This window comes from Otolemur garnettii, unplaced genomic scaffold, assembly GCF_000181295.1.
Source record: "Otolemur garnettii isolate 467f Iridium unplaced genomic scaffold, OtoGar3 scaffold00021, whole genome shotgun sequence".
NCBI classification, from domain to species: Eukaryota; Metazoa; Chordata; class Mammalia; order Primates; family Galagidae; genus Otolemur; species Otolemur garnettii.
The window spans coordinates 8,979,551-8,994,453 of NW_003852416.1; the positions used below are offsets into that span (position 1 = coordinate 8,979,551).

General features: G+C 39.1%; 1 protein-coding gene across 1 annotated transcript in view; it reads right to left on the reverse strand.

Annotated features, from left to right (window-relative positions):
• Nucleotides 1-14,903, reverse strand: part of VTI1A (vesicle transport through interaction with t-SNAREs 1A) — a 368,440-nt gene that overhangs the window by 130,517 nt on the left and 223,020 nt on the right. The gene's annotated exons all lie outside the window — the stretch shown is intronic.

A 14,903-nucleotide genomic window follows, 5' to 3' on the forward strand; every position in this document is an offset into this window, starting at 1 on the left:
AGTTGGTGACAGAATTGAGTTTAGAATGTACAGTTCCTTGTTCTTCCCAATCAACCAATGGTTGCTGACTGAGGACGCTTATCCCCACTGTATGCAGAACTTGTAAACACTGCAAACACACAGCCCCAGCCCGGGAGATGCTGATTCTGAAGGTCTGGGGTTCAGACCTGTTTTAAAAAGAATATACACAGGTGGCTCTGCTGCACACACATCCCACGGACAATCGCTGGGTTAGCCCCTGGATCCTAACAGAGACCATCTACTGCACACTTTCTGGGGTCCAGCCCGGTGGGAGGTGTTCAACATGCTCTGTATTATTTCACTTTTACAACTAAGCGTCACCTAAAGTGTCTTTAGCATTTTACAGATGAAGAAATTGATTCAGAGAGATGTCCAAACTGACAGTTTATAAATGCAAGACTGAGATTCCAATCCAGATATTCCTGTCTCCATAGAGGCATGCTCCTGGCCATGGTGCACTGCTACGTACTATGGGACATAATGTTGCTCAAGAGAATTTCTGTGGCCGGGGTCACAAACGTACAGGTGACAGATGGATAACATAAATGAGAAAAATAGGTGAAACAGGAACTGGGTGAGCTGGAGACCAGGTGGCCCTTTAAAGAGTTCTGAGCTGGTGGCAGCTAGTAGGAATGCTTCAGAGTAGCGAGGCAGAGCATCCAGAACCCTCAGACATAGCTATGGGAATGCAAAATGGGTAGGCCACTTTGGGAACAATTTGATAGGGTCTTATAAAATTAAACATATACGTACCATCCAACCCAGGATTTCTGCTCCTAGATATTTACCCAGGAGAAATGAAAGCCTATGTCAAAAAAAGATATGTACACAAATGCTCATAGCAACATTATGTATAATAGCCCAAACTGGAAGCCACCTCACACATCCCTCAACTGGTGAATAAACTGTAATATACTACTACTCTGGACCATTACTTAGCAATTACAAGGAGTGATGCAGTAATGCAGGCAACAAGACGGATGAATTTCAGAAGGTTTATGCTAAGGGAAAAAAGGAATTCACAAAAGACTGTATATTGTATAATTCCATTTACATGGGATTTCTGAAAAAGGAAAAACTTCAGTGTCAGCAAGCAGCTCAGTGGCTTTCTGGGGCAGGGCAGGGGAAGGGAGTTGAATGCAAAGAGACTTGAGGAAACTTTGCAGACTGAGCGAATTGTCACGTTAGTCTTAATATGCCTTGGTGTGTCACGGCAGAACGCACTCAACACAACCCCGTACACTCGCCAACATACAGGCAACTATGTGCTGAACACGGGTGAACTTTAGTGCATCTAATTAATGCCTTAATTTTAAAAATAGATCTGTGCAGATTTGAAAAAGAATTCAACTGGAAGCCTACAGACTTCCAGTTTTCGACCTCTGCTCTCAGTAGAAAGATTCTGTTTTAGCAGTCCCTGAGGAAATACAAAAGATGACAAGAAGTCATCCATCATCCCCAGGGTTGGGCTCAGGAAAAATGGTGATGTTTTCGTTTATCCTCCTCTTCCAATTCTCTCGCCTCCTTCATGGGATACAAAATGCTCCCATGCTGCCCCCTGGCTGTCCAGCACCTCCTGCCAGGGCACCCCACCCATGTTTCATTCTGGAGTCAGCTCTAAAACCACCCTTCCCTTTAGCCCTCCTTCAGACCCCTGTCCTCAAAGGCCACCCCTCAGTGCTCTGCAAGGTGGGGACAAATTTTACCTGGTTAACACTTGACCAAGTAGGTGCTCCTGACTGTTACTGACTACACTTCAAAGTACTGACGTTGACAATGGCCATGCATGAAGTCTTAACCCAAGTGCAGCTATTCCCTTTCAGTTAGTTACGGAATACCAAGGAAAGAGGGGGCAATTTCTAGAAACTTCCACCCTCACCCCTACCATGGAATGTCTTGCCTGCTCTGATTGTATGTATTTTTCATCACCAATATCATCATGAAACACCTTAAAATGAAGACATGCAAGCAGTTTGAATGGACAGTACAGAAGGGTACAAATAAATCTCAGTACCTAAATGTCAAAACCCAGAGAGTTCTTAAGTACCAGGCCGAGGAGCTCTAAGGCAGGCTCCAGGCAGCCCTCCTACTTTCTGAACAACAAGCGAATGCCAACCACATGCTGCTGGGTTTTCCTGAGCCTCCATAATAACTTGATTTTAAAAAACACCACGAACTACAATAACAACAAAATCAAATCGATTTTTAGTAGTGCGAGCTATAATGTTAAGTTAAAAAGGAAAAGGCAGAACTTCAAATTACATTTACACTAGAATTAAGGTCACATAAAAAAAGTCAGATGTATAAAAACTAAAAACTAAAAAAGGGGGGGGAGATAATTGTGGGTGGGTTTGGTTATATATTTATGAGAGTTTTTTTTTTTCCTTTCCTTTTTAAAGAAAATGTTTACTTTTGCTTTGGCATTATTGTCTTTTGTAACAAATAAAGAGAAGAAAAAGAAACTGCAGACTCAGTCACTAGCCAGAGTGCTGTGTTTCTCTGTTGCCCATTGGTTAATGTCTACGAGGATTGCTCCTACTTCTTTTTCCTCACAGATTTGAAAGGCTACAGCACTCTGCAGCTCCCTCCAGGTACACTGGAGTATTTCATCAACCCTTTAGTCATGCCTATAAAAACAGCTCCTCCTTCTTTGCAGGAGGCTGATTGTTAAGCATCTCCATTTGCAAATGAAAATAATATAAGAAAAGCCAGAGAACTTGATTAACAAGGCAAGTGTGCACAGAGAAAAAATGCTAGTGCCCAGATGTGGATTTCATTCTAAAATTAAAAAAAAAAAAAAAAAGGTATCTTGACAAGACATATGGTTAATACATTTTTTCCCCAAAGCAGAACTCAAGTCCTATTAAAGCAAAATTTTTGATTAAAACAAAAATATTATAGCATGTGCAAGCCAGTTTTGTCCATGTGGTAAAGTCTGATTTGATTCCAGCCCATCCAGGCTTTCTGGTCTGTGCTCTCCTAAAAGGGTTGAGGATTGAGCCCTAGCTCTTGTCTACCCCATGTTCTTCAGCAACAAATCTGATTATGTCACGCTCAGCAGAGCAGAGAAGACAGGTTAGAGCAGTGCCCACACAGCACGTGAAGAGACAGCAAAGCCCAGTGCACAGGAGAGCAAGTGCTAAAGGGAGGCATTTCAGGCACTGGATCAAAATGGTATTTGTTAAAAAATTTAGATCAATATGGGGATACATAGGATTAGGTTACATAGTTTGCTTTTGTAAGGTTAACGTAGGGGTGGTAATTACGTCCTTTACCAGGAAGTGTGCAATATCCCATGCCATGTGCCCACCAGGTGGGAATTTACCCACCCTCTTCCTTCTCTCCCCCTTACTTGAATTTTCCATTGTTTTTCCATTCTTGTGATAATTTGCTTAGTAGAATGTTTGCCAAATCCATCCGGGTTGTTATGAAAAATATGAAATCTCCATCTTTTTTATGGCTTAACGGTATTTCACGTAACACAAATACCACAGGTTGTCAATCCCTCATGAGCTGAAGGGCACAGGGCTTGCTTCCACATCTTTGCAACTATAAATTATGCTGCTACAAACATTTGAGTACAAATATCCTTATGATAAAATGACTTTTTTCTTTTGAGTAGATACCTAGTAATGGGATTGTAGGATAAAATCGTAGGTCTACTTTTAGTTCTTTGAGGGATCTCCATACTTCTTTCCACAAAGGCTGTCCCACCCACAGTACGTGTCCCCTTTTCTGTACACACACTCCAGCATCTGTTGCTTTGAGAACATGTGATATGGCCATTCTCATAGGGGTTAGGTGATATCTCAAAGTGGTTTTGATTGCATTTCTCTGATATTTAGGGATAATGAGCATTTTTTCATATATTTGTTGGTCATTCATCTGTCTTCATGAGAAAAGTTCCTGTCCATGTCTCTTGTCCAATTTTTACTTTTATTTATTTATTTATTTAGAGACAGAATTTAACTCTATTGCCCTTGGTTGAGTGATATGGCATCACAGCTCACAGCAACCTCCAGTTCTTGGGCTTAGGTGATTCTCTTGCCTCAGTCTCCTGAGTTGCTGGGATTACAGGTGCCTGCCACAATGCCGACTTTTTGTTAAAGTTTGGCTGGGGCCAGGCTTGAACCCACCACCCTCAGTATATGGGGCCGGCACCTTACCCAATTTTTTAATGGGGCTGATTAATCTTTTCTTGTTGATCTGCTTGAGTTCTTTGTAGATTCTAGTTATTAGCCCTTTGTCAGATTCATAGCATTCAGGCATTTTCTCCCATTCCATAGGTTGTCTCTTTGCTTTGTTCACTGTGTCCTTAGCTATGCAGAAGCTTTTTAACTTGTTCTGGTCCCATTTATTTTCGTTGTTGTTGCAATTGCCAATAGGGTCTTCTTCATAAATTTGCTTCCTAGGCCATTAAGATTAAGAGTTTTCTCCACACTTTCTTATAGTTTCAGGTCTTAGATTTAAATCTTTTATCTGTTGCAAGTTAATTTTTGCAGGTGGTGAGAGATGCAGATACGGTTTCAGTCTTACATGTAGCTAACCAGGTCTCCTACCTCCACTTATAGAATATGATTTTTTCCCCCACCGCATGGTTTTGTTTGCTTTGTCAAAGATCAGATGACATTATGAGGCTAGTTTTACCTCTAGAGTCTCTGTTCTATTCCATTGACCTATGTCTCTATTTTTATGCTAATACCATGCTATTTTGGTCACTACAGACTTATAGTACAGCCTGAAGTCTGGTAAAGTGATGCTTCTAGATTTGTTCTTATTTTGTAGAACTGTGTTGGCTGAGCAGGGTTTTTTCTAGTTCTATACAAAATGTAGAATTATTTTTTCAAGATCTTTAAAGTATGACGTTGGTATTTTAATAGGTATTGCATTAAATCTGCAGATGTTTTGGGTAGTATAGACATTTTAACAACGTTGATTTTTCCAAGCCATGACCATGATATGTTCTCCCACCTGTTAGCATCCTATGCAGTTTCTATTCTCTTTCATAGTTCTCACTGTAGGGATCCTTCACATCTTTTGTTAAATATATTCCAAGGTATTTCATTTTCTTTGATGCTACTGTGAAGGGTATTGTGCCTTTGATTTAATTCTTAGCTTGACTGTTGTTGGTGCATATGAAGGATACTGATTTGTATATATTGATTTTATAACCTGAAATGTTGCTATATTTCTTTATGTATTACAGGAATCTTGCAGTTGAGTCCTTGAGTTTTCTAGGCATATGATCATATCATCAGTAAAGAGTGATAGTTTGATCTCTCCTATTTCCATTTGGTTACATTTGATATCCTTCTCTTGTCTGATTGCACTGGCTAGGACTTTTAGCAATATGTTGAATAGTAGTGTCAACAGTACACATCCTTATCTGTTCCAGTTCTAAGTGGGAATGCCTTCAGTTTTTCTCCAGAGTATGATGTTGACTGTGGGTTTGTCAAAGACAGCTTCTTTCAGTTTAAGTAATGTCCCAGTTGTATCAATTTTAAATATTATTATTAAAAAGATGCTGAATTTTGTCAAATTTTTCTGCATCTATTGAGAGCATCATACATCAAAATCTATGATCATACATCAAAAGCAGTCCTAAGAGGGAAATTCATCATTAAATGCCCAAAGCTAGAAATCAGAAAGAATGTAAATCAACAATCTAATGAATTATCAAGGACTAGAAAAGGAAGAGCAATCCAATCTCAAACCCAATAGATGAAAAGAAATAACCAAAATGAGATCAGAACTAAATTGAGAAAAAAAGATCAGATTCAGAAGATCAATGAAACAAAAAGTTGGTTCTTTGAAAAGATAAGTAAAATCAATAAACTCTAGGCCAGATTAACCAAAAACAGAAAAGTAAGATCTCCAATAAGCTCTAACAGAAATAAAAAAGGGGAAATAACAGCAGATACCATAGAAGTACAAAATATCATTACCAAATACTACAAAAACCTCTATGCCTAGAAATTTGAAAACATGGAGGAAATGAAAACCCTTGGATTCATATTACCTCCTTAGACTCAATCAGGAAAAGTTAAACCAATATCTAGCACCAAAATTGAAATGATAAAAAAGCTTCCCAGACAAGATGGTTTCATGCCAGTATTCTACGAAACTTTCAAAGAGCTTGTACCTATATTGCAGAATCTATTCCAAAACATCAAGAAGGAAGGAACCCCCCTCAACTCCTTCTAAGAAGTAAATATCATCCTGATACCAAAAACTCAGAAAGGACACAACAAAAAAAGATAACTGTAGACCAATATCATTAATGAATATTGATGCAAAAATACTCAATAAAGTCTTAGCAAACAATTCATCATGACCAGGCGAGCTTTATCCCAGGGATACAAGGCTGTTTCAAAATACACAAACCTATAAACACAATTCACCACATAAACAGAATGGTATTTTTCATGGTAGGAAGCTCCTAAGGAAAAATTCCACCCTTTGGTGGAAGTATATTCTGCCTATATACATAACTCATACCTTTCAGAAGCCTTAGAAAAACATGGTAATGTTCAAAAGAAAATAAGAACATGGAAAACTTATCAATGAGTTTCATGAAAACTATGGAAGAACCTGGTCCTTTAAATAAGGTCCATTCTGCCCCGAGCATAGAATAGGTGCTCAGTAAAGAACAATGATGGTGGAAGAAAGTAGAAACTACATTTTCAGGTCTCTAACAGTTGGTCAAGGTTTTTCCCCCTGGTAGTGGTGAAGGAGGGATGGAGATGGCAGTTGTGCACAGCTGCAACCATGCTGTGAAGTGACCCATGCTCCACTGCTAAAATGGGAACACTTCAAAATGAAAAGCAAAAAATCAGAGTTGATAACCAAGTTATCTGAGTTATTTGCTGTTTGCCTTGTAAAATGCTACCTCCCTATCTTTGTTCAGGCTGCTCCCTTAGCCTGGAATCCCTTCTAACTCTGCCTGGGCAAGTCTTATTACTCTTTCAAGGGTCATTACAAATGCCACATCTTCCATGAAACACACCTTGATTCCTCCAAGCTGGTAATAATCTCCCAGCTCTGGGAATTGTACCCTGGGTTTCTGATCAATGTCCATCTTCACTTAGCATTTTCTCTGACACCACCTCTATGATTAGGTTGTCAGTTTCCAGGAGCCAAGAATCACCCTCTATCCCTACATACCTCGCAAATGCCTGCATGTGTAGATGGAATGAATTACCATTTTCCTAATAATGCTTCCCAAGATAAGAGAATTAGTGGGGGAAGTCATTTTTATTGACAGAGGTTAGATCAATGATTTTCAAACTAGTATGCCATGAAAGATCTTAGGTGTGCCCAGAAAAGTTTTAAAGATCATATTAAATTATTTTCAAAAGAAGTTCAAAGCAGAATAAGTATGTTCTTTTTTCTGGGTTTTTTTTTTTTTTGATCAACATAATTTGAGTGTACCATGGAAGTTTAACTGTAGGTTCAAGTGTGCTGTGAGATAAAAAAGGGTGGAAAACACTGGGTTAGACTTTTCCCATGAGGAACAGAGCAGAGAAATGAGGAACATGGGAATGGGTGAGGAAGCCTGGCCCATAGGAGAGGAGCTTGTATGAGGCTGCGATGCTCTGAAACACAAGCTGACAGATGTGTTTGTCACACAAGCTTTAAGATGTGTTTGTAGACTCCATTGGTGAATACAAATGAAGTGGTTAACTTTGCCAGGCAGTATTTGGAATGGTCCCCTAAATCCTGCCCACTATATTAGTTAGAGGGACACTTAAACCTCAAAGAAGATTTCATCTAAAAACCCGGCGTGTGGAATTGCATTTTCCCTAAGGCTTCCCATGGTTTATGTCAGTAAATAATCAATAATTAAATACCAACAGTTAAAACAGGACCACCCAGGCATATAGGCCCAAGGATTGAGCTATGGAAATGGTTGGTATGGCCCCCATATCCAGGGCAATTTATTTGTTATTATTTGTTTTAGAGACAGAGTCTTGTTCTGTCATCAGGCTACAGTGCAGGGGCATGATCACGGCTCACTGGAGCCTTCAACTCCTGGGCTCAAGTGATGCCCCACACCTCAGTCACCTGTGTAGCTGAGACTACGGACACATGTCACTACATCCAGCTACTTCTTTTGTGTTTTACAGAGATAAGGGTCACAGTATGTTGCCTAGGCTTGTCTTGAACTCCTGGCCTCAAGGGGATCCTCCTGCCTTGGCCTAGGGCAATTTTAAAAATCATCCCCAGTTTCTAGTTTAAAATGGTCCACAGCTCCTAACGCTGCATCTATCAAAGCTCCTGTTCCATTTGAATGAAAAAATAGATGATGAAAATTTATGCCACCAAAACTTATATCAGAAATTGCTCAAGCCTGGAAGAATTTCCTATTACCACATAAACTGAACTGGTTGGAAAATATAAAAAATAAATTTATACCAAATAATACCAAAACTTACATCACCCATTGCCAAAGCCTGGAAGAATTTTCTATTGCTACAAAACTCAACTTGGTTGAAAACTGTATGGAGTGATTACTTTCTAAGTCTTCTACTAGATACAGAAGGCATGGTTTGTCACAGCCAGAAGTCAAGAAGCCATCTCTCTTACGAATGGATGCTGTAACTGCAGAGGTATTTGGACTGTTGGTTTCTTTCCTCTTTCCCAATACTCTCTGTCTCCGTTTCTTTTCTGTGTGCAGTAAGAAACTAGAGTTCCCAGGAAAACAATAAATCAATATTGCACAGCTATAGGGAAAGCCTGGCACAGTACATTGAATCCTGGAATCAATGTCTTCCTAAATCAAGTGTGTTTGTGTGTGGTGGGGGGAAGCTGTGAAGGTAGTGGTGTATGCACAAAGGTTGAACATTTCTCGTGATAGAGTCAAGGAGTGGGTGAAGGAAGGAGTCCCAGGTCGTTCCAAAAAAGAATCTGGAGACAAAGGAAATTAGGACAGAGTTGAGCATACAAAGCCTCCACCCATTTTCAGATCCAAGAAGAGGTTTTGAAAACTCAAAACAACATGAGTGTGATGGAAAAAAGATGCCACAGAACAAGGGAAAGGAAACGACTTCCTAAAGACTCAGAGGAAGGACGCAATTCTGAAAATTATGTACTAAAGAAACCAAAACATGTTTTTGGAAACGGTTTGGCTTCCTCAGTAAAAACAGTAAGAAAGTAGAGCCTCTATAAAGCGAGGCCAGAAACTAAAGGAAAGAACCGGTGAGACTTACAGAAGATAAAAGTGTAAGAGAGGAAGAGATGGGTGAGACACAGGAAAGATTTCAGGGAACCAGTAGCCTAAGAGCAGAATTAACACTCACATCATTAAGTGCAGAGGAGAGACAACAATGCTACAGATAAAAGGGAACAAAATGATTTTTAAGACACGACAAATATAGAAGGTAGAAAGTAGAGGTCTACTGTGAGAATTACAGATGTTCTTGAAACCAGAAAAATTGAAACAGAAGCAATAAACTCTCCTGAGGGGTAAAGAGGAATCTGGTCTTCTCTTCATTTTTAAAGTTCCTGTGATCTAGGCAAAATGAGCAAAAGATCTCATATCTAGAAACAATGGACTATTCAATTTCAAAGATTTGTTAAGAACTAAGCAAAAAAACAAACAAACAAACCAACAAAACTCCAAACACGTCAGTACAGAGTACCATAAATTAGTTTACCTTTCTGCTACTCTGAAACAGAAAATGTCAGAAGACAATAGCTTAGTATCTACAGATTCCTAAGAAGAGTAGTTCCTAAAAATGTTATAGCCAATCCAATATATATAATTTTATATGTGTGTGTGTCACATATGTGCAATTGGTGGCAGCTCTTACCTATAAATAAGAATATATCCAAATCACATACCTCTCTCAAAAAAATTACCAGGCTGGGACTGGGCACAGTGTAATCCTAGCACTCTGAGAGGCCAAGGCAGGTGGATTACCTGAGCTCTGGAGTTCAGCCTCAGCAAAGTATGACCCTGTCTGTACTAAAAAACCCCAGAAAAACTAGTCCGGCATTGTGGTGGGTACCTGTAGTCCTAGCTACTTGGGAGGCTGACACAAGGGGATCACTTGAGCCCAAGAGTTTGAAGTTGCTGTGAGCTTTGACACCACAGCACTCAACCCTAGGGTGACTGAATGAGATTCTGTCTCAAAAAAAAAAAAAAAAGTTACTAGGCTGGGTGGGTGGCTCACTCCTATAATCCTAGCATTCTGGGAGGCCATGCAAAGAGGCTCGCTTGAGCTCAGGAATCAAGACCAGCCTAAGCAAGACTGAGTCTCAGCTATTTGGGAGGTTGAAGCAAGAGGATCACATGAGCCCAGGAGCTTGCGGTTGCTTGAGCAACAATGACACTACCGCACTCTACTCAGGATGACAGAGCGAGACTCTACCTTAAAAAAAGTTTCTTGAAGATATATCCCCGCTGATTACAAGACTAGAAAGTTAAGAATGGGTACATCATAAAAGAGATTCTTTTCAAGGATGCCACACTAATAAAATATAAAATGCATATATCACAGAGAAAGAAAATACACAGAAAAAAATCCACATTTCATTTGGAATGAAACATGTCAAAACTTTAACAGTTGCCGTCTTTAACCAGTGTGATTATAAATAATTTTTTCCCTGTTTCTTTTTTCTTTGAGACAGTCTCACTATGTCGTCCTCAGTAGAGTGCTGTAGCATCATAGCTCACAGCAACCTCAAACTTTTGGGCTTAAGCAATTCTCTTGCTTCAGCCTCTCAAGTAGCTGGGACTACACGCGCTGGCCTCAACACCTGGCTATTTTTTTGAGACAGAGCCTCAAGCTATCCCCCTGGGTAGAGTGCTATGGCATCACAGCTCACAGCAACCTCCAACTCCTGGGCTCAAGTGAGTCTCCTGCCTCCGCCTCTCAAGTAGCTGGGACCACAGGCGCCCGCCACAATGCCTGGCTATTTTTTGGTTGCAGCCATCATTGTTGTTTGGCGGGCCCCGCCTGGATTCAAACCTGCCAGCTCAGGTGTATGTGGCTGGCGCCTTAGCCGCTTGAGCCACAGGTGCTAAGCCGCTATTTTTTTTTATTGCAGTTGTGATTGTTGTTTTAGCTGGCCTGGGTGGGTTCGAACCTGCCAGTCTGGGTGTATGTGGCTAGCACCCTAGAAGCTGAGCTACAGGCTCGTAGCACGTTTCTTGGTAAAGTATTTTTTTCCCTACAAAATAGGAAGTTTTCAAAAACATTTATTATTAAAACTCTTTAAATTAGGAAAAAATACAATTTTGAAGACTATGTGGAAACTAAGATAAAATATCGAGGAAAGCCATATGATACTGTACGTGAATCATGAAAAGATGGGAAGGGAATACTTGCATCAATATGAGAATAGTTTGTTTCAGGGTACACGGTTTAAAAACAATTGTTTTCTTCTAAAAATTCCTTTAACATTACTATTTTATGTTTTATAGGAAAAATGTGATTTAGAAAGAATGCCCCCAAATAAAACATGTTAGTCATATCTCCAATATTATGGAAAAAAAGATCTTTGTAATGCCAGCAACCACACTCCTGCCTACAGTGTCCCGAAGACTCCTCAGGTTCTTTCCATGTTTCAGCCGATTACTACGATTACCACGCAGGCTGAGTTCTTTGAGGGCAGGGCCTTTTAATATCTTACACTCCATCCCCAGAACTCAGCCCAGTGTTTAGGTCATCTCAAGTGTTCAAGAAATGTTTGGTAAATGAGTATGGTTAGGCAAACTATTTTACTTTCTAAGTACATCTTTTGGTTAAAAGATTCACCGGATTTTTACAGCATCTCTCAGGGTGAAAACTACAAGGATGCTTCGCTTCAAGAATTGTCATATTCATCATAGTTTGCATGCTCTATGGAAATACAGACACAGCCAAAACCTGGTGCCATATTTTTATTTCTCTTTTTCCATTTCAAAAGAAAAAGCTGTAGTTAACTCTAATTTTCCTGCGGGTAGAGGGAAGGGGAACTTTTTATGTGTGTGAAAGAATGGCATGCCCCTCCCAGCCATCTGAGGACAGTTCCTCCCAGGAACACCTGTTTGCTCCAATTGAAGCCTGTCCAAATTGAGTCCTGGGGATCAGAAGCTTCCTCTTCAAATGTCCCACCATTCTACAATATTTATTCCCCACCTGTCTGATGGCCGTGATAGCTTGGGAATGCTCCAGCCAGGGAAAGCTGTTTCTTGGCCCTGACACGGCAGAGCTAACAGCAACTAATACTCACCCAGAATCTGGTCTGGATCCACTTGCCCCAGAGTTCAAAAATGCCTCTTCTTTTCACAGTCTACCAGTGTTAGCAAAAGTTCGTAAGGAGGGGGAGGTAAATAAGTTTTCATTTTCATACCAACAGGCTGAAAAACCAAATTACACTCTTCATTCTTTGTTTCTTAAATTTGATTTTTGAGTTTTCCACTCATATTTAACTCTTAGTATTCCAGTCATATTAACAGCCACCCAATACTAAAAACAAAGATTGATAAATTAATTTCCCCAATAAGAAAACTATTAAAATCTAGAAGGTAAAATGGAATAAAAACAATCCAAAGCACACAATTTAACATGTAATTCAGGGAAGGAAAAAGAGACGCCCACATCAACCTCCAGTTTCAATAGTGAAATAATGTTTTATTTAAAAAATTCTAGCCATGAGAAACTGTATATTTGAAAAGCTTACATAAAGCCTTATAAAATAAGAGACCTTTTATCTCTTCCAGATCCATGAGCTTGAAAATACTTTATCTATGCAATTTCAAGGCACATAAAAACCCCAGTGAATAAATAAAATGTTCTTTTTTTCCCTTTATACAGAAGCTTTAAAAATTATCCATATAAATAGCTTGGCCTTGAACAAACAGATTAAAAGACCTAAAAGACTACAGCTTCAGATCATGTATACAGAATGGAAAATGAATGCTTTTCTTTATTGGCGGTGCAAGTTTTCTACTAACTAAAATTCTATAACCCCATTTGATGAGAAAGATTTAATTGGAACACATGAAAAAACTCAATATTTTTAAGTGATACACATCAAATAAATAATATGCCACAATAAAATCCACACAGTTTGCCACTGTTCTTTGCATATAGTCACGAATCACATGTTTATTATATGTATACAGTCAATGTGAAGTACTATCTCAAGGCCATAAAGTTTCCTAAATATGTAATTTTAGTCAAGTGTGTGAAAATTTGTAATATTTTTCTAAAATTGGGACACAACATGTGAAAAGATTTTCCATAATTGTTTATAAGTAGGTCTATTTGGGTCACTTCCAGATTTTCTTCTTTGCTTGAAGAAACTCTTAAACTTTATCATGATTAAAAAAAAAATCTCTCAAGTTTAAGGTAAAGGCAAAATCTAAGCGTTTTTCCTGTCATCTCCTACAGTAAAGACATCTCCCTTATAATGTAGTACAAGTTACTATGTATTACTGTAAAATGTGTAAACCACGGCTCCCAAATTAGATATTAAGCTACATGGGAGTGAAGTTTTGAGTCTGTTGAAGCTCCAGCGCCCAAGATATTCCCTTTTCTATAGCGAACGTTAAACATTTGCTGTTGAAGAGGATGCTGATTCTGTTGCTGCCAGAATGCTGCTAAGCACATTTCTGTGGCTAAAGAAAACCGGGGTACTGGGCCACGTTTTGCCCCATTTGGTGGAACAACCTTGGGCAAGACTCAACTCTGGCAGGTCTAAATTACAACACAAGGATAACCACGATAATACACACAAAGATAACAATGATAATACCAACTCTAAGTAAAAATGCATGTGATTGTTCCTTATAAACCGTAAGGCCCTATGTAAGTTTTAATTGTTACAATTGTCTTTAAGGATTCATTGTTGATAAACGGTCTGATTTCCCAAGGAAGGCATCTCTCAATTTTCAGTTTATTGCTGAAGTTGGTGGACAAATTCAAAACAAGGCCAGTGCATTTCAAACGTGCCAATGTATCGAAGTAAGTGGCATTTAGCTAGGAAATTGGACACGGTTCTCCAACAATGTCCCATATCTCTACTCTTTTGGGAGGTGGTTGTAGACCCTTGGAAATTATCTGGAAATTGAATAGAAAGTCCCCAAAGAGGTGCATATAAAATTTCCAGAAAACTCCAGAGGGGTAAGAGTCTGTGGAGCCCACCCAAGGATGGAAATCACTACCCTGTGGCTTGTGATAGAGAATGTGGATTCATGAAAGTGCTTGGGGACCTGATTCAGACATCTTTCATTGATTTGGGAATTAAGCGGTTGATAGTTTCTTTTCCCTCATCCTAAAATCATTATGCCATTAGAAGATGAACAATGGCTTTCTCTTTTGTAAAGTATACATGTATAGGGAACTGGGATGCTGGTCTTTCATAACTCTGCTTCAGTCCCCTCTTAAAAATTGTAGTCAAATTTACCATCCTGGAATTTTCCCCATTGACATTCGTATTTTAGTTCCGAAGTTCTTCACATAACTTTGCAAAAGAAGTTGCTAGCCTTTTAAAAAGAATATCGAGGTTAAAACAAAAAGATCATGCTTCCTATCATGTCAGCTTCTGCCTTGTCAAAGAATGTTGGAGTCAATTTTAAGTAAAAGAATGAGAAGAATCTCAATACTAGCAAGGTGGCCAAACATTACAATTTAAGAAATATTCGATTATACTTTTGGATATTGAATGTATTTCTTAACAGTGGTTTTTTTTTTTCTCTATAAAGGAAAAGAATTCTTAATACCTAGATGACAAAGTCTCAAGATAGACACAGTTGTTTCTTATTATGGCTTCCCTGGAAAACATTTCTGGGAAAGCACAATTCCCAGCCACTTACTTTGTTTACAACAGACAAAACTGCTTGTGTGGTATAAATAGGAGTCTGTCCTAAAATGCTGCTGAAAAATAAAATG